The 20,774-nt window shown below is 35.9% G+C and overlaps 1 protein-coding gene across 1 annotated transcript in view; it reads left to right on the forward strand.

Moving 5' to 3' along the window:
- The first annotated feature begins 386 nt into the window (after window positions 1-386).
- The window catches only part of LOC133533842 (uncharacterized), a 166,226-nt gene continuing 145,838 nt past the window's right edge, over window positions 387-20,774 (forward strand). Inside the window, exon 1 of the mRNA XM_061872900.1 lies at window positions 387-1,283. The gene's annotated coding sequence lies outside the window, so the exon portion shown is untranslated. The remainder of the gene's footprint in view (window positions 1,284-20,774) is intronic.

Genomic DNA, 20,774 nt, shown 5'->3' on the forward strand with positions numbered 1-20,774 from the left:
AGTTTTATTGATGCATATAGCATGTTATTATTTATATTCAGGTGAGATCGTGGTCAAACGCCTGCCTATCGTTATATATAAAAAAAAAATACCACCTATAAGTAATAAAGCATGATTCTGGTTCGGATTCCATTATTCAATATATACTCTTGTCTTCAATACACGTACCTATTACAGTTCCAGCCTTCAGGGGCACACTTTCCGAACTAATAACGTTCAGTAGAGCGTCCTAATATTAGGGTCTGTTGTCATGGAAATTCATTAATCAGTCAACAGGCAAATTAATAAATAATGGTGCGATACGTTTTGGCCGCAGGGGCCTTGATTTGTTGCATGCATATGTGTGTGTTGTAAGTTGTGTAGTCTGAAGAGAGCTTTAGGGAATAATAATAATAATTCAGCCTATATACGTCCCACTGCTGGGCACAGGCTTCCTCTCATGCACGAGAGAGCCTGGGCTATAGTACCCACGCCTACGCTAGCCAAATGCGGATTGGGGACTTCACATACACCTTTGAATTTCTTCGCAGATGTAAGCAGGTTTCCTCTCGATGTTTTCCTTCACCGAAAAGCTAGTGGTAAATATCAAATGATATTTCGTACATAAGTTCCGAAAAACCCATTGGTACGAGCCAGGATGTGAACCCGCGACCTCCGGATTGAAAGTCGGACGTCATATCCACTCGGCCACCATAGCTCAGCTTTAGGGAATATAGGAAATTTATATACAGATTTGAACCCGGGACCTCCATCCTCTGCTTAGTAGGCAGTAGAGTCACTATCGACTAGGTTAGAAGGCTGTCAATACATTACATAATAGTCTTATGGCATTAAGTCTGCCTATTGTACTGTAAGGTGTTCAAAAAAAGGTTTAGAAAATAAATAAAATAGATAAAAGAATTACACCAATTTTAAACATTCTAGACAGATTGATAAGTTACCTAAAATGAGTGTTTAGGGGTTAGGCAAAGTTTTTTAATAATCTCAGAAATAATTTTAGAAAACTGTAGTATGATCCCCGTTAAAATAAAGTACCAAAGTTTTTTTAGCGACAGCAGGACCCTAACGTACCAATTATTAATCATAGTAAAGTAACCAGAATCCAAAGTTCGTAAATACCAGAAGGTTGCGCGCAGGCGCGGAGGCTGCTGCGCTGTAGTGGGGAGCAGAGGTTGTATTCCGCGCGTGCAAAGTGCCCGCGTCGCGCTGTGCCTGGAGGATGAAGTGAATCGTGCTCAGTGAGTGATAAAGTGATGAGTGCATTCGTGTGAAACACCGGGTAGGTAAGTGGAATTTTTTAACCACGTTTTTTTGATATTAATAAGCTATAAAAAGTACACGTGAAGAGTTAAAACGGCGCGAACGGTTGATTTATTCGGTAAAGTTTTTGAAAGTTGCCGGTTTATAATAAACTCTAAATAAAAGACAATCTATTCTTGTTTTTTATACTGTCTCGTTAACTTCATAATTTTATTTTTGTCAATAATGATTTTCAATTTTCGAAGTCTTTTTCTTTATGTAATAACTAGCTGTGCCCGCGGCTCCGCCCGCGTGGTATTCGGTCTGTCAGTAACCTAATTGTAAAATATTTTACAATTAGGTACCACTTAATAAAACTACACTCCAAAATCAATTGTTATTTTTTTCAAATTCGTCGACATAAAGTAGTAGATGTATATCGGACAATACAGTTCCACTTTTGTATTTTTTTTACGTCCTTGAGTGTACCTATCCAAATCATGTCCATGGAAAATATCATCCAAATCGGTGCTCCAGACCAATCAGTCTAAGCATGAAAAGGTAAGAAATATACCCATAGAAACCATACTTCCGAACACTATCGAATTTAGGTGTAATACATATTAGTTAGAAGTAGGATTAGAGGAAAGGAGAATACTCGTAGATATCAAAAACTTGAGGCCGAGTATTTACATTTTGTTTACAGTTAAAGACAGTGTTAATGGAATTATATACTGCATGTTCACCTTCGATTTCCCCCTGTTCATTTTTCTGCGTGAGCATGGACCGTTCCTCTATGGGCGTGAGTATGGATCTCTCACAAACCCAAGAATGGCTCAGGTCTCCGTACACGCTCCGAATGAGGTTTTCAATGGATGGAACGATGCATAACGTCTCTGGTAGTTGTGGCTACGCCTAAAATCACGATCGTCGCTATAGTTTCGTAACCTCAATGCGTTGCGAGACTTTCGTGAAAGGTTCGCTTTTTTTCGGGAAAGCATTTTCAGTTTTTAGTTCTTATGGCATTTTAACGCGTATAAAATGCGAGTCCCAAATCGTTTGACATTTACACCGCAAACATCAGAGATTATTTTTTTCATAGTACCCACGTTCGTAGCCATTATTAAGTGCTTAAAAGAGGCGATACGTATGAATATGGATACGATAAAATTACGATGAGGTATAATTCATGACGGAGAAAATATTTTTTTAAGTAATTATACGCGTGTTGATATATGTGTTGATTTTGGCACTACTTAACTACCTATGTAAGTAAACTAATTTTTAACTGACTTCAAGATTTCAAAAGGAGGAGAATCGAGGGAACTCTTCAAATATGAAAGTCATACATATAATTATTTTTGTATTTTATTTAACAAATCTAGCATTTACATTTAAAAAAGTGACATTTGATGAAGTGGAACTGCTGATGATGATCAGAATGGAACTCTTCAACGATACACAGTACACGTTTGGCGATTTGTCCTCTTCGCTGTGTTTGTTAAGTAAATTAGATTTTCAAGACAAATTTTTGTCAAGTTCGAGTTCTGACGATGGGGTCCATGAGGAATCGAGGGAACTCTTCAAATTTGAAAGGCATATATATAGTGATTTTTGTATTTTCATCAACAAATCAAGTATTTACGTTTGTAGAAGTGACATTGAACTGTTCATGATGAACAGAATGGAACTCTTCAACGATGCATAGTTCACGTTTGGCAATTTGTTCTCTGTGCATGTTTGTCAAGCAGTTAGGTTTTCAAGACACATTTTTATATTTCTATCCTATTTAGTTTTTTTAATAATTATCTGGTGCTTTATTTCATGCATGGTGTGAAATAATTTATCTTAAATACAGTCGAATACCCTATTGCGGGTATCTTATCAGTCAACCATAGGACAAATCTGAAATGTGTCAAGGTGGGTGCAGTGACAAAAAAAAACATGTTACCTCCTTTTCTACATAATTAGGCGTAGGACGCTGTCTTTTTAATTTAATTGTATGAAATCAAAAATCAACAATAATCGTTCTTTCACCGGTCTATCTCATTGAAGTCGGTTTTTTTTTCTTAAAAATTATTAGTTTACTTAATTACTAAATTTTTACTCAGTTTCCCAAAAGATGGCACTGTGCAATGTATGGCAATTAATTTACTGTCGTTTAATTTCGTTGTATTATTACATCAACACAATTGAAATTGAATTGATATCCGTACCCCCCTCTTCTAACTTTAGAGTTAATTTGGCAAAATCCTTCCTCTGTAGCTTAATTTCAGCATCATATCTGTTAGTTTAGCAGGGTACTCGATACTCGTAGCACATATTTGTTGTAAAAGTTTGCACCTCCTTTCTAAGTAGCGCCATAAGATTCAGGTGCAAACTTAACTTAATCGAGTGTAGTGGCTACCCCCCCTTCTAGGGATTGAATTTTTATAGCCTATAACTTGGCCGGGTATTTTCTCGACAGATTAGTAAAGTTTTCATCAAAATCCGTTCAGCAGTTTTCACGTGATGCGAGGTCAAATAAACAGACAAACAGAGAAACAGACAAACAGACAAAAATTCTAAAAACTGTTGGAACGTGTTCTGTTAACGATTCTTAGTATCCCCAGCCTACTTTTTTCGAATATCTACCATGTACAGACTTTCGACCCACTTCAGCTTTATTATATGTATAGAAAAGGATATGTAGATATTTATTGAGGAGCTTGAAATGGAAACTAGAGATACAAGTAGTGACATAATTATCTAAAATGCGCATAAATAGAACTTAATAAAAAAAGGTTACTTTATTTACCACTTACTTACCTTACTTTATTTTACACTTCAGAATATAATTGATATTTAAACCAACCAAATGTAGTATAAAGTTTTAGTAAATGTAGGCTTCGTGGCGTACTAACGAATGATACACAGATTTCAGTTTTTAATAGAGGCGCAGGGCGACGCAAGAGACTGTATTGCAGCAAATGCTCAGAGCCTGCCTATAATTAGGAAACTGTAATTAGGAAGGTCTTTCTAGGAGCACGTTACACAAGTTAATAATATTAAAGTAGGATACTGAAATGAAATAAAATTTGGACGTGTTGGAACATATTTCTCCTGCTCTTTAGTAGGCCGGTAATGTAGATTGAGACGATTTTGCTTGCCTGTCACGAGTCGTTTTTTACTTCTCCTAAATAATAATGTAAGACGCCATTGTGTCGTAAAACTTCAATTTAAGTTAAAGGAATTTCGCGAGGAAATTTATTTCAATTCATAATTTCAGTTTATAGGGTAATAAATATAAAATTTGTGGCCTCACCAGAAATACCTTCTATATTACAGCTAAATTAAGTCTAACTTATGAAAAACGAAAACACAAGACTTCTGAGTTTCAGTGAACCTTTGGCCTGCTTGTACGTAACTAGTAGTGTATAGGTACAGCTAAGTTTTGTATTGATTTAAATGAACTCGATTTTACACTCATAATTTTAACGAAATCGGGATTTAATCGCGTGTACTTACTTCTATTAGGTATTAGGACTGATGTATCCAACGTGCAGCGTGACATTATGCTCTTTGTCGCAGACAGAGCAGACTGGTGAGAAATTCTGTCAACATCTTCAATAAGTCTGATTCTGATTCTCACGAAATTCATGTCAACAAAGGTGTGGCCCGTGAATAAAAGCTTTAACAGTGTTCGATATATTTAAACTTTCCAGTTTCCATATTCATAATAAATCTACTTATATTCCACTGCAATAAAATGTATTTTGATGATGAAAAATTAATATTAAGAGTCACATAAACCCGCCACCAAAAAGCCGCTCCCATACGTTTTAAAATACATGAATACATATACGTATCATAATATATATTATATCAGTCTGGTACTACGAGTGCTAGCCGTTCACTTCAAGTTGGCCGTCGGCGACCGTTACATGATAACGTCACAGATACAATTACTAGTACTGACGACAAAATTTCATGCTTTATTTTTTAATGTTTAATTTATTTAATATTTTTTGTGATTGTATTAGATTTACCTAAGTATATAATAATAAGTAGTGGTAAGCCGAATGGATCAGGCGTCAGAGGGAGTGTTGCGGGGAAGTGGGTCGGGAGATAACGACCAACTTGACGCGAACGGGTAGTAGTCTTGGTTGCTAAAAATTGTCACACGACAGTTTAAATTCGATTAACTTCCGGCCCGATTTGAAGAATGAGATACGAAAACGATAAATTCTGCTTTAGATAAGTTCTCATTTAGATATCGTTTATATGTCGAATAATTGACAGAAGCAGCTCGATTTGGGCAACCAATGTCACTTTGACGTTAGAAATATTGTAGAAAGATCTTATTGGGGTCACAGTGGAATCGAAAAATCTTCAAATCGGGCCGTTCTACTCGCTCTAATTTCCTTGTTTCTTAGCAAGGCTAGTACAATTTCTAGCAGCTCTTGTACATTTTCATGTCTTTAGAATGTCTTTTTGAAGTGAGAGCGTAACTTCGATTAAGTATGTCTATATGACGGCGACTAAGTTCGTGAGATACTTAACAGACTTGAACACTTTGGAATATTTAAACAATAATTTCGGTGCTGGTTCATACGGAGAGCTCCTGTTGACTACTCCTGAGAGTGACGTAACTTTGTGAACATTTGTTTTAGGCTGATACGAAAAATCCTAGTTATTATAAATAATACGGGTAATAAATAGTCTAAATAATACGTTTCTCTTCCCTTAAATGTCACTTTGTTAAGGGCCTATTTCAAAATTTAGCATTTTATCTACCAGTTAAGCTTATTTAAATATTGTGAAACGCCAACGATGACTTTATTCGTCAGATAAGTAGCAAGTAGCTTATTCGGGACTTAACTTGGATATTGTGAAACAAGCCCTAAGTTTAATATCTTTACATTCATTCTGGTCATTCTGGGAAATTAATTATCAAAGCCTACTGCAGGCTTAGCACGAGTCCGTAGAGAATTTATTCGAGAGGCTACCCCAAATAAATAAATAAATCATTGTAGTTAATTTTAGGTTATGTGTTTATCAATAAAAATTACGTTTTATGTACAGGAGTGTTAAAAAAAAGGGAAAAAAAAACAAAAAATTTTTTTTTTGTCGAATTTCACTAAAAGTCATATAACATTTTGTGCTTTCGTTGCCATCAGGAATGCACCGTTAAAATCTCTCGCAATGCTCACGGGCACCTTGTATAAGTATGTATCCCGCCGCCTAGTACCCAGAGTACAAGCTTTGCTTGGTTTGGGGCTAGGTTGACCTGTGTAAGATTGTCCCCAACATAATTTTTATTTTATTTAAGTGTACAGTACAGGATCATTAACAAATACTACTTAAATATTTATTTCTGTTAAAATACCACACCGCCTACAATACTTCCTCATAATTTTACTTTAGGTACATTAAATAAGCTCTTTACTTGCAATACACAGAAAAAGCTTTCGCTCTCTGTTCTTTTATCATGCTCCTAAAATTTTATTATCAGGCACGGCTGTCCGCGGGGTAATAAAAATATGCTCCAAATTCCATTTCGTAGGAATTTTCAGATAATGGGTTGTGACAGGAACGTAATAACAGGATTTGGTGAGGATATTGTAACATAAACAACACAGGCTTAATAAGTAAACCATCTGTATATAAATAATTATTGTTTTCACCGGAATTTCAAATTAACTTTTCATTGTCCATTGTCAAGGGTTGTGATCCTAGGAACATTCATTTTTCTCTTATTTAAGTCGTGTTATGTACAATTTACTTTGACAGTGAAATATAATATTCCTATCTATTTGTAAGTACTGGTCCCGTCTTTTGATTCTAAATTTATCCTATCGGTTGCGACCGGATACGGATTCAAGGGACAAATTATGCAATCATTCAGAAGATATCTCATGCAAATATTTAACAATTACATAGGTATATGAAATCTTTTTTTATTTAACATTTTTTGAAGGTTGAAATTATGTAAGGATATAACCATTCGAAACGATCAAGTTGTAATTATACAAAAACTTTGACCTCAGAAGAAACTAAAAAGGGTAAATTTATATATCTAAAAACATTTCCTTTATCATGAATCAATTAGATCTTTTTAAGGAGTAAATTGGAACAACAAAAAAGTGAATCTTGAACAGTTGTTGCATAAAAATCACTTCTACACTCAGTCGAAATTATCCCAGGTGTTCTCGAAATTACCTGCTCCATAAAATCGTTTATATAATATCTTATTTTTATAGTTGCATCAAAGACACACAGATAATTTTTTTTGAGTTGCATATATTTTACAAATCCAGCAGTATAAAAAAGTTTTATAACAAAGGGTTGATGAATAATAAATGTACATATATACAATTTAATAAAAAATGGCATGACATTACACACACAGTCCAAAAATATATCGAACACATTGAGGTATATGTAGTACATATATATATCGAACAACACACAAAGCACCTCGTACAAATCAACAGTGACAACGCCCGCCCGCGACAACGCCGCATCGACAGTAATGCAGTTTTAGTTTTCTTTCGAATGTCAGTACTTTGGGAGGAATTGTCAGCTTTCATTTCTGTTGCTACAAATAATACATTCGATTTTTTTTTAATAAGGTAGTCCTTTGGTAAATAGAAGGGACTGATATAGGTTAGTATTTCAGGCATTCGCAATGCTATTGGGGATCATAAAGATTTATAAGTATGTCGCTAAAAGTGCTAAAACTCCGTAAATAATAAATATATAGGGAAGTGAGTAAGTAAATATTATTTATGTACCTGTTCGTAGGCTTATATTAATGTGCAAATAGCACCCGTTTTCTTTCAAAGGAAACCCGCCAAAGGAGGCTTATGATTTCGAAACGTGCGTCGTTTCTTTAGCATGGCCTACAGATCTGTTGACAGATTACAACGTATGTGTGTTACAATTACAACGTGTCATTTGAAAATTAAAAATATTTTAAACTATACCCCTCTCCCCCCTTAGCACTGGAGGCCTTGGTAATTTTTTTCGTTTTGTATATGACAATTATTTCGTTTGTAAAGTGTTGTAGGTTGGGATCTCATTAAACAATTTTATCATACTTATGACAAAAGAGCCCGCTCACTTACAAGAAAGCAACGGTATGAACCAATACTGTTTGTAAATTACACCATTCCTTAACTAAATTTGATCTATCTTAGTTATGTGCGGTTTGCTATCAATTTTAATATGTTTATATAGTGACTTACGGTATCATCAAATTTTATTCCTAGCGTTGTTCCGGCTTTTTGCCACGGCTCTTGCCCCAGTATGGGGTCCGCATGGTAACTAATAAGCAATACTTTTTACGAAAGATACTGCTATCTAACCTTTCAAGCCAGAGGGGAACTGCCTTATTAGAATAATTCCGGGTCCCTCACGATGCTTTCCTTCATCGAAAAGGGACTGGTAAATATCAAATGATTATCGTACAAATGTTCAGAAAACTCATTGGAGCTGGAATTTGTATCCGCGACCTTCGGATTGAAACCGCTTCACGCACTGTAGTGACAAGGTACTATTTATTAAAATTGCTACCGGTACCTTACCTTGTACCGTGTAACCTTGTCCCCAAAAAATGTGACGGAGTGGAGCTTTTTGTATGAAGTGATATTTAGTTTTTATTTTTCTCAAGAGAATTTCTCAACATTTTTTTATTTGATAAAAAGCAAAAATAGGAGCGATAAAATTTAAAAAAAAAATTATAAACGCTGCGCCCCTTTTGCTTGTAGGGCTTTTTCATGTCTTATGAAGGTATGGATGGAACTTTCGATTATTCGTGGCCGACATGCATGTGGCCGGTTTTTTAGAATCCTGAATTTTGAGTGTTGATGTAAGAAATCTAGGTCATTTTTAACGTTTATCTTCCTAGATGAATTAAGGCTTTTAGTTTTTAACGGAGACTTTTGAAGACATAAAATCTTAGGTACATTAAGTTAAAAAAAAATTGCTAAGCAGGTACCACGCGCAAAAAAGTCATGCAATCTTCATACGACACGAATAAAACAGAAACTTTAAAAACAGGTAATGAAATCATTGGAGCCATTTAATCTCCAAAAGTTAATTTAAGTCTCGATTAAATTCGGGAGCTTAGGTACCTTTAGCAACAGCAGTGATAATCTTATTTTTTTTTACATGTAACAGCCCTATTTTTATCATGACAGAATGGGCACCAAAATAAAAGGGTGTGATATTACGTAAACTTACCGAAAACGAGTTAGTCAAGCGATCGGTCACCGAAGTCGATGATGGATGGGACAAATTCTTGGGCAAAGCTGTGACCCACAAAATTGAGCATGATATGTCACTTCTGTGATAGTAAATATGTATGTACGTATATAAGTGATATGAAAGTTACGCGACGAACACCTAGGTGCCTTTAAAATATCTTGCAAATGTTTTAGCTGCTCTTCATGTACCGGCAACATAGCGAACTTTGCCTCAAGGGGTATTTTTGCCCAAAAATACATTTATGTAGGCAAATGTACTTCTGTAACAATTATAGTAACACACTATTTTTAATAGAAATTAGGTTATGTTTGTGAGGACACGATCGATAACACACATCACATGTGTTTCGTAGGTAAGTCGGAAATTTTCATCGGGTTGTCAAATGTACGTAGTGTGTATTTTTGCGGACAAAACCTTGTTAAAAAACGGATGCGAGTATGTATAAACATTTGATGAATATTTCCGGCTTTCTGTCATAAAACATGATGCGTAGATTATTATAGTACATATTGCCCATTACGAAAAACTGCTTATGGCTCCTCTACACGATGGACCATCATAGTGGACCACTAAACTGGGCCAGCGTGTAGAGAGAGTAGTGGTGTCAGATGGCTTATGGCGCGGCGGGATGGCGATGGGATGGCCGCGGTATCGGTTTTTCGGCCGCACATCAAAGGTAGTTATTTATTTATTGCGATGGATAGATAACATCCATCCACCATCTTCTACGACATTTCTATTTAATTACATTATTATTGTGCAGATTAAGGAAATGTTGGTACGTGGCGTTTAAATAAATTTCTGCAGCGGCTAATGCTTTCACGTCCATCTTGGAAAACGAATAGATCGCAACTGAATGTCGCCATCGTGTAGTGGTATTTCAACCATCGCAGGGCCATCTTGCTGGCCCGGCGCTGGGCCATCATGTAGAGGAGCCATTAAGGTTGTCACTTTCGGATGATTTACCCGACTGCGTACACCGAAGTAGTTTTATAAATATATTATTTATTGCATTTCCCTCGACTCAACATGTTTTAAGCATTTAACGTATGAAAATTTCAACAATATTCCTATTATTGGCTATCAAACTAGACTACAGAAACCTAAACATTTATCCAAGTTAATGTACGGATGCACAACAGAGCTTCCTGCTTTATAAAGTAAAGGACAATGCGTGAAAAAATATATGCGACGCTCATTAGGCATATTTAACAAGGCTACGAGTATTTCAGATATTTTGCGCCCTTTGTTGTACAAAACAATAATAAAAGGCCGCATATTGATAAATTATTCATCTAGCGGTACTTGTATTTATAGTACGAATATTACTAAGTCTAGTAAGTCCCGGTCACCATCTTCATCTTTATTCTGATATCGAAAGTGTCAGGATAGATGACGAACGGCGCTGGTGGATAAATAAATAGATAGAATACTCTTTATTGGCACACCTAAGTAAAAAGGTAGGTATAAAATATTGCTAAATGGTTAGAAAATGAGCCATCCATTATAAAAAAGTGGAATTAAAAAAAAACATATTCAGATTATAAAAAATACAAGGCTCCAAAGTCTCCTAAAAATATTTTTTTTTAACTTTCAAAAATAAAAATGTTAATGGTACCATACGATTCCTTAATTTTATTAAAAAATAAATTGTATGACAACTATATCCATAAAAGCAATATTATTCCAGCGTCAAAATAGCATTTTTTTTAATCTTCCATATATTTAAGGCAGACTAATGTAATGTGACGTCACATTACAATATCATTTTGTTAGAGGCGTTTCAATCGTCGACTGCGAGCGTCAAACTTTAAATCACATTGCTGACCTTTGTGTTGCTTAAATGCCATGAGTCCTATATAGACATTTGATCTATGGAAGGTAGAGGCAAGGAACAAAATTTCCTTAGGCAGGACTATTGCAAAAGTGTCCAACTGTCAGCTATAAATAATAGTTCCAAATCTCTCCAGAGTAGCGCTAGAGTAGCTAAGAACCTAGGCGTTATTGACGGAGTGAAGTGCGCTGTCATGATTAGATTTTTTTCTCAAATATTCTAGGTATTGTAGCTCCAACTATTTATGGTTTTTTGTCGGACAATTTTTGGTATATGTTCCTAGCCTCTACCTTCCATTAATTGATCCTTAGGAAAATCAAGATCGATTGACATTATTTACAAAAAAGTGAGTAAGTGAGTAAGTAGATATCTAAAAGGTTTTTAAAGGTAATAAATTAATAGAATAGATTTATATATCTGAATATTTTTTATTCGTAAACGCATATAAGTCAATTGTTCCAGGAGTAAAGATAAGTTTAAATTTCGGTAATACATACTTATATTATTATACCGATATCATTATTTTCTCAGGAAGCCGGAACCCCTATTTGTATTACCAATTTATATTTTACCTTACTGTTTACACCATGGAAACACCAATACCCCATGTTTTAAAATAGCCTGCGCAAGCATCGTTAATCGTTCAGGACGTCACCAAGCCAACGACGTGACCAAACCGCCATTATCTATAAAATTGGACGAGCTCAAATGACGCGTACACGTGTCTACAAGGGCACAATTTCACATCGTGATTTCGCAACTTGTCATATGACCGCCATATTTGGCGTCATACGGTTCAATTTTGATGCTACTACAAATTTTGACAATTTCCTGGTGGTATTAACGCTTTTAAAACAACCTATGGCCATATCACGAGCTGTAATTAAAATATTTGAAAATTTGCTTCCTGTGTAACGTTTGTTTTCAACCAACGGCGGATTAATTAAAACATACCCTTTATAATGTTCGTTAATTGTTATGCCGGTTGCAGGTTCCGTAGATGTTTGGATCATGTTGAGATTTCTAACTTAATTCGTATTTTACGTCGTCATCCATTCAAACCTGAATTAGTAAAATTACGCTATGTATGTAAATATAAATAATAAATAAATAAATATTATTGGACATTATTACACAAATTGACAGTAAGCTTAATAAGGCTTGTATTGAGGGTACTTAGACAACGATATACATAATATATATAATATATAAATACTTAAATACATAGAAAACACCCATGACTCAGGAACAAATATCCATGCTCATCACACAAATAAATGCCCTTACCAGGATTTGAACCCGGGACCATCGGCTTCATTGGCAGGGTCACTACCCACTAGGCCAGACAGGTCGTCAAAATATGTATTCCAAATGTAAAAAAAGTTTCTCATTAAAGCATAAAACTAGTCAAACAAATCACCACATAAAACACACCACACGCATAAAAAACCGCAAATCGATGTACAGTTTAGCCATTTGGCACACGCATACTAGAGGTCAAAACAAAATTTTTGACCCGCAGTTCCTAAAAAAAATCCCTTAGCAGGGGAGTGCTGAGTCATTATTTTTTTAATGGGGTTTTTTTTCAGAAACTATTTTTCAGATTCAGTACTAATTTTAAGAGACTTGTGGGACTGTACTGCAAATACGGTATATTTCATAAAATACCTGTTTAACCCATTTACGGCGCCTTTTTATCAGTTTGTATAGTTTGTTTAGTTTTTCACACAAAATATTAAGTTTGAGCACCTTCAGATACGATATACCTAACTGATTTATTTTGTACAATATACCAAAAATGATACGTAAGTAATATCTTGATATCTAACCCCAAGAAAGCAAACTGTAAATAGTAAACTCTACATCGATTTGCGGTTTTTCTTTGAAATTGAGCTTGTACGGCTTCCAAATAGTGGCTTTGTGAGATGTAGACCTCGCGAGCATAGCTTAAAACTGAATAAATGTATGACTCCGCCATGTTGAAAATTTTCCAAAAACTAAATCGACAAAAAAAAACTCATCATTGAACCTGCTCACAAAATTTCACGAGAATCGGTTACGAATTGCGATCTGTAGAGGAGAACATCCAGTCATACGAAAGCATTTCTGACCAAGCTGAAAGTGCTGAAAAGGAGACATTCGCTAACGCTCGGTCAATCATAAAAATCTGTCAGGTGTTTATTTTCTTCATATCATGTCTACGCCATGTTTAAGCCACATACGTTAAAAGGATCTCTAAAACGGTCTTCAAATGTTTACGTTCATTTACAACCCCAAATTATACCCTGTGTCACGTTAACGGTAAACGTGAGAAGAATAAAAATATCGTATTTTTTACGGTAAATGTTAAAGGTATATTTAGCATTTTCACTGAAATTTTAACAGGCAGCTTGTGCGTAAATTGATATGTTCGGGTGTTTTGAGTTCAATGTTTTTCTACAAATATGTATAACATACAAGAATATTGAAAATAAAATCTCAGAAATAGGAATTAATTTTGCATATAAAAACTATTTGTAAAAATATTACCTCAGAAGGAATGAACCGAAACAAAATAATATCAATTTCATATGAATAACCTTTAGAATGTAGGATTTTAATTTATAAACGGCCGGTAGTTAATCAAAAATCAATCGGGTTTATTTAAATTTAAATCAAATTTAATTTTCCAGTAACCTCGTTAGCTGTTTTATATCACATATTTCAAGTACTTCAGTGGTAAACGGGCCGCCTCATAGTAAGTATTCACCGTAGCCTGTGGAGGCCTGCAGCTTGAGGCCGCGTAGCCAATGGGAAAATCGCTTACGCCCCGTAGCGATCAAAACGCAACTGTCAATGTCGCACTAATATGAAAGAGTGATAGAGAGACATAAAGCGTTTCGTTGTCGAAGCGATAGCGATTGTTATCCGATGCGATGTAAAATCCGGTGTTTTCGCCGGACAACGGACCGTGTTACGCGACTACGTCCAGAGGGCCTACCGAAAACCACGTACGACGTGGTGCCTCCCTGTCACACTTACGCATGAATTTACAAGTGCGACAGAGAGGCAACACGTCGAACGTGGTTCGCAGTGGCTGACGACAGCTATACCCAAGAAACGTCGCTGAACATGGACAATTGTCCGTTGAAAACACCGTTCATCTACAAGCGGCGTCAGGGGGCTTAGCCATAGCCAATGTGCCAAACGATAACGCTCCGTAGCGTAGTCATCTCTCTCTATCACTGTTCCAAATTAGTGCGTCAGTGACAGTTGCGTTTCGTTCGCTACGAAGCGTTAACGATTGGCACTTTGGCTACGTACCCGGGTGTTACATGCGCGTCACCGTCCGTTTAAAAACCTACACACTCCTTTTTCGAATAATCTTACTAAAGCTCACAGCCGAAGCCATCGCGGCATACCTTTTAAACCGCACAGTGCATGATGATTGGTTGAACGAGAAATCGTGCGGTGGTAGAAAACGGCCGCACTTACAACGTGCAAACAAGATAAGTACCTATGGAATAAAATTTACGCTAGGTTACGCAGTGTCTTAATAAATATACATGTTGTTATTTAAACATAGTGGTATCCTATAACCTTGGTTATTTTCATAATTATGGTTATAGAATACCATTATTTTTCGGTTCCAGTGTTAACTACCCCGTAAACACTTTTGTTACCTACTAAATGTTCTCTTTTTTTATGTCAAATGTATGATTCGCTAAATAATACCGATACCTCTCTAATTAGTTGACCAAGGGCGGGTTTATATCCAGCAAGCTGTACCCGCACCTTTTTCATTACTTACACAATTAAACTTACCTGCCTAACATTTATACCTACCTATGAACTGCTGCAAAAAGTAATGAAATCAACGTATTTGTATTAACTTTACGCGAACGCATGGGATTTAGTAAACCGTAACCGTTAAAATAGTATCTATAATAAACTTTTTAGGATTAAAGCCTCTGAATCTAATCGTAGGTTATGTTTTTTTTAAGCTTAGGATAAATTGAGAAGTGGAAAAATTACTATCTTGGGTGAGACTTGAACTCACGGCCTCTGGATCGATACTCAGCACTCTGCCTTCTGAGCCACTAAGACCTCATCCATAGGCAGCAAATTTTCCACCATATGGGTCTAGGGGACCCTTAGTGAAACAGGAGCTGAGTCCGTTCCTCTGCCAGTATGTGACAGCAATTTTACTCGGAAACTAAACTTTTAATGAAAATTAAAACTACTTAGTTTAGAAATTAAAAATAAAATAAAATTTAGAGGGGCACTCCATACCTGTAACTAAAAGCAAAATAACACACATCATTCGATATGTCTTTAAAAACAACATTAGAGCGTTTTTGATTCAGTGTATACTTTTGGAAATAATCGCTAAGAAAGTCCAAAATATTGTGTGTCCCTTCGGTCGTGTTTTAATTCATCACCGTTCAGTCGTTGCGATATATCTACTTTTTCGCACTAAATAGTAAAGTTTAATTTGTTATAAACGTAGAAGATACTCGCTGATAGGTGAAGATAATGTATGGGTGCTTGGTTACAATCGTAAAAAATATAAAGGGCTTCTAAGGAAGGCATGGCTAGTGTAACTATTTATTATTTGATTGCCTTTGTCTTAAAATAACTGGGCATGGCTCGAACTAATTATTAAAGTTATGATTGTCCTTATTGTTTGGGAACGTATTCTTGATCAGTATAACAAAACCCATGTTTTTGTGTCAGTAGTAAATACCTACTTATCTTCGTTTTATTCTATCTGACGGCCCTAGAGACTCCTAATGACCGGTTGTTATTCTGCTCCCATTGTGTCTAACTTGCAGTCAAGTTCAGAAATAAGTAATTGTGAAAACTTTGTGAATAGACTGGATAAAGCTTGTAGGAAGTTCATTCGATGAGCATTGTTTAGTTGGAACTTGTATTAATTTATCGTATTGCTTGTGAATAAACCTCGCAGGTATTCATTTGTTTAGACATCACGGATATGGTAACGTTTGATTATATAAGTAGTGTAGTGTGTATTAATATAACATACATGTCTTATAAATGCTAACGTATCCATGTAAGGGTAATTTCGTCCTCCTAAACTTGGAGCAATTGAAAGAGATTCAGAAATAATTGATAACAATATTCAAAAAGCGGCCAAGTGCGAGTCGGACTCGCCCATGAAGGGTTCCGTACCATTTATGACGTATTAAAAAAACTACTTACTAGATCTCGTTCAAACCAATTTTCGGTGGAAGTTTGCATGGTAATGTATATCATATATTTTTTTTAGATTTTTCATTCTGTTATTTTAGAAGTTACAGGGGGGGGGGGGGGGGGGGGGGGTCACACATTTTTTTCACTTTGGAAGTGTCTCTCGCGCAAACTATTCAGTTTAGAAAAAAATTATATTAGGAACCTAAATATCATTTTTGAAGACCTATCCATAGATATCCCACACGGATGGGTTTGATGAAAAAAGATTTTTTGAGTTTCAGTTCTAAGTATGGGGAACCCCCAAAATTTATTGTTTTTTTTTCTATTTTTGTGTAAAAATCCTAATGCGATTCATAGAATACATCTACTTACCAAGTTTGAACAGTATAGCTCTTATAGTTTCGGAAAAAAGTGGCGGTGACATAATCAGACAGACAGACGGACATGACGAATCTATAAGGGTTCCGTTTTTTGCCATTTGGCTACGGAACCCAAAAAACACTTAATAACAGATTACAATAATTATTAAATTATAGAAACGGGACTGAACGGGGCTTTAAATTGACCTCCGAGAAACCAACAACACCACCAATACCAACAAACAAGACCAAGTGCGGGTAGTTCAAAAAACTCGCGCAATGTTGATGTCAACGTTTGCCAGTCTTCTCCTAGACCACGGGGACAACGCCGGTCTCGAATCGGCGGAAGTGAACTTAAAACTTAATACGCAATTAAGTCCTTTTTCTAAAACTTAATAATGTGTAAAAATCGTGAAAGTTGAAATCAGTATAGATTACAATAATTATCCTAATTACAATAGCTGATTACATAAAAATTGGTTTCGTGGTTATACCCAAAAGAATGAACGCTATATTTTAATAATCAGATTTATACAAATAAACGGACTGAGTATAAGAAAAGGATCTCTAGCTGTACTTCCAATGCTTTTTCCTATGTAAATCAGGTATAGTCCATTCCTGACAAATGCGAGGTTATCCCCATCGCTAGGTTAAAAACGGCCGGCCCAGCATCCATCACGATTGTTTGGGAACAATTCCAATGATTTATTGCGCGTACTCGGGAATTTTCCCCGACTATTGACGTATCGGCTGCGACCACTGTACACAGATTTAGAACAGTAAAACATTGTTACAACTGTACCGTAACAACGCCAGGGCACACTCATTTATAACTGAGACAAAAATACAGCTAAAACTATATAATAGTAAGAACATATAAATATGTAGAACTCCTGCTGGAACCCATTCACGGATACAACAATAGATATCCGTAAACCGGTCTCAGCAGGTATTGGAGGCTATTTTTGATATAAGTGAAAGTGTCAGTACACTTTATGACCATTGTCTATGGTTTTAGTTTGGGTGGATAATAATACTGGGCTATTGTAGACAGACCCGGACACCTGAAATAACATTCCATAAACAAGGATTCGCTACCGTGAAAACGGCCAGGCGTGACACTGGCGTGAGCGGCTCAGGCCGCGTAGCCAACGTTACAATCGTTAACGCTCCATAGCGTAGCGTAGTCATCTCTCTCTCTCTATCACTCTTCCATATTAGTGCGACTGTGACAGTTGCGTTTCGTTCGCCACGGAGCGTGAACGATATGCACGTTGGCTACGCGGCCAGGGATGTCGAGAGATATGCTGCGCTTTCTCCGCGGCGTTCATGTCCCTTAACACTTCCACCCCTGGAGCATATAGCTTTAAGGACTCGCCTTTGGACGGAGCCAATGAAGGTAAACCAGAGCTAAGAGTCCTGCGAGTGAGAACCCGTTGCCCCTTGAAGCTTCACTCTGACCGACGAAGACACGCCAGAAAATAAGACCCCAATCGACTCTGTTCGTTACTCCACAACAGCTCGCCACTTATTGCGGGCTTTTTATTATTCCTTAATTAACATTGAATCTTAGATTAGGGTCTTAATAATTATGAATGTAAAAAAATAAACGCATACAAAACAATACATATTCTTATTTGTATGTCTCTACCCATCACGGAACAATGGGTGTTCCGGGCATTTGGGAATTATGCGCGGAGCCAAAGTTAACACGTAGGCCTCTACGTGAACACGTAGGCCTTTTGACACTTTGATGAAATGTTAGGAGGTGTATAGGGGCGCGATACTGTGTTCAAAAAGCGACATCTAAGATACCTCAAGATATTGGATTCCTCTCTGGATATTGATATTATATAGTATATTTTTACGCAATTTGATGTGTATTAACAACACCTTTGTCTTTTGTTTGATTTTTTAACTATTAAAAACTTCGGAGCTTAAAAAAAATATGGAGTTTGTTTTTCGCTCCTAATTCTTATACCTAATAATAATACAAACCAAAAAAGCCAAACAAAGCTATGGTTAATTTACAATAAATCATATAAAAATATTTTCCATGATGTCAATATCCAGGGAAGAAAATGGGGACTACGTTTGTATGGAGAAGCGGTCGTCAACTATCCTCTTAAATTGTTTTAATTCATCAATCTTTTCGAGTTAGAATTGATGATGTACTGCGTAGGAAAAAATACAGTTCGTTGGCAAAAAAAGTTTATATTTGTTATATTGCAGGTATATTGATAGAGTTTTCGCCCGTTTCTCGCAGCTGCAACGCTTCATCAGCAACACAGCAGCAGTAACATTGCTGCAGTCGCAATTTATATGTCACCTTAACAGTCTCACGAACCCTCCGCCAAAAAGCCGCTCTCATACAATGGATATTACGCTTTCATATTAAAACAAGCGGACATAACATGAACATTTAAGTAACATACATGTATGTCTGGTATTAGTTTTTGTAGCTATTAATTGTAATACAAAATAATAAAAATAATGCGAATATTTAATTTTGTATTTACAACGTTTACTTCCTCTATTTTCTTTGCTCCTACTTAAATTCCTAGTAACGAAAACTACCAAATATAGATATAAGTTATTTGAATGTCCATGCCAAGTTTCATGTCATTTCGGCGAGTCGTTTTGAAATTGGATCTTAAGAGTCCCCGGCAACTCGGACGAATTTCACCTTCTCATGTATGAGTCTCGTTTTCATTTTAAAACTACGTGTTGGCTTGTAATTAAACTTTTCAAATACAATGAGATGAGGTATATATAGTCCTGTAATTAGTTTATATAGTCCCAGTTTATAAATCAAACAAATTAAGAGTAAAACAAGTTTTGTATAAAAAACTTAAATTCGCAGATTTTTTAACTATTGTATCTGAAGCTACATAAACTAATTACAGAAGTAGATATACTCGTACCTTATCCTATTGTAAGTAAAAAGTTTCAGAACAATCTAGGTAGTCATTTTAAAATGAGAGAGTAACTACGTTTATACAAACACTGGTCTCTATACAGAGACCAGAGCTTGCCGGGGACCCTAAGAGAATACGGGAGGTGAGATTAAAATATTTTAGGTGAATATATCCGTCTCGCTAACGGAAGGGGCTCCTAAAACTAGAACGATAAGCAAAATGCCAGGTTAGGCGAAAAATTCTACGTAAAGATCTCAAAAAACGATGTTTCGTATTCGACTGTTCTTCTCCAAAACTTAACCAAATATAACGAAATTTTGAGATCTAAATGGTAATAAAATTATCTGTGTCTGGGCTCCGTAAGAAACAAAAAAAAAAAAAACAGTCTGACACATATATTAATAATAATAATCTGTGTTGAAAACCTCCTAGCTTCAAAAACCGCGGAGGAAACAGTCGATTACGTTTGTATGGAGAAATGACCACTCCTGTTGCCTCTTAACTTCGATTGTATAGCGGCGGCTAGGTTCATGTGACTCTGAAATTAAGTAACTGAATAAACCCTTCACAACAATGCTATTCATTAGACGGCAAAGAGTTATGACTAGACTCATGATTAAATACTGTTATGATATGTGTGCTAGGCTTTTAGCTAGGCTGCATACTCATGTGATATACGCCAACAATGTAGGCGTCAGTTTTATAGCCAGTTAATACTTTTGTTGAATTTCACGCCTCATATTCGCTGCCAATATTCTACAAATATATGACTGTACTAGTGATTATTTCGCTAGAGAGTGAGCATGTTTTATATCACTTTACATACATTAATTTATCAGATTATTCAAAACTATTTAAGGTAAAATATCGTAAGTAGTAAGACAAATCATGCACATTTTTGTAATTAAACGTTAGATACATTCAAAAATATCTTCCTAAGTTGAAGGAAGGGTTGTATCTACTGTAGAATTTGTTTGTTAT

This window comes from Cydia pomonella, unplaced genomic scaffold (assembly GCF_033807575.1).
Source record: "Cydia pomonella isolate Wapato2018A unplaced genomic scaffold, ilCydPomo1 PGA_scaffold_207, whole genome shotgun sequence".
Classification (NCBI taxonomy): Eukaryota; Metazoa; Arthropoda; class Insecta; order Lepidoptera; family Tortricidae; genus Cydia; species Cydia pomonella.